This window comes from Ornithorhynchus anatinus, chromosome 3, assembly GCF_004115215.2.
Source record: "Ornithorhynchus anatinus isolate Pmale09 chromosome 3, mOrnAna1.pri.v4, whole genome shotgun sequence".
Taxonomy (NCBI): Eukaryota; Metazoa; Chordata; class Mammalia; order Monotremata; family Ornithorhynchidae; genus Ornithorhynchus; species Ornithorhynchus anatinus.
The window spans coordinates 96448963-96449715 of NC_041730.1; positions in this window are offsets into that span (position 1 = coordinate 96448963).

Sequence of the window (753 nt, forward strand, 5' to 3'; positions counted from 1 at the left end):
AATCACATCTCCTCCAAGTGGCCTTCCCCAGCTAAGGCTTCATTTCCCCTAAGCACCCTCCCCTCTGCATCGACTAGCATTTGGGTGTATGCCCCTTAAACATCTTGATACTCCAGTCCCACAACACTTAATGTACCTATCCTTACACTCAACTATTTCCCTTATCTATATTTCATTTTAATGTCTGCCTCCCCTCTGTAAACTCCTTCAGGGCTGTATTGAACTCTGCCGAGTGTTTAGTACGGTGCACTAAACACAGCAAGCATCCAAATACCATTGATTTGATTGACTGATTGAGCCAACATTCCCTGGTTAAATGATCATTCATAATTATGATCATAATGATGTCATCATTTGTTTATATCTAGACCAGTCAATTTGGTCTAAACCTCTAGACTGTAAGCTTTCTCCTCTAGACTGTAAGCATTGTAGGCATTATCCAGTTCCTCCACTGGATCAAATTCATCCAGTTCCTTGCCTATGCACTTGGGGCTGTTCTCCTTAAGCCCCAGTCAGCCCTCCCACAGTCCTATAGCACTTATGCCCTTATCCATCTGTATTTTATTTTAATGGATTAGGGTTAGGGTTAGGATGGAGCCAGGACTAGAACTCAGGTTTTCTGTCTCCTCCTCTAGAATATGAACGTGTTATGAGCAGGAATCATATCTACCTACTCTTTTGTATCGTATTCTTCCAAGCATTTAGTCCTGGGCTTTGCACATAGTAAGCACTTGATAAATAACAGTGCTTGAT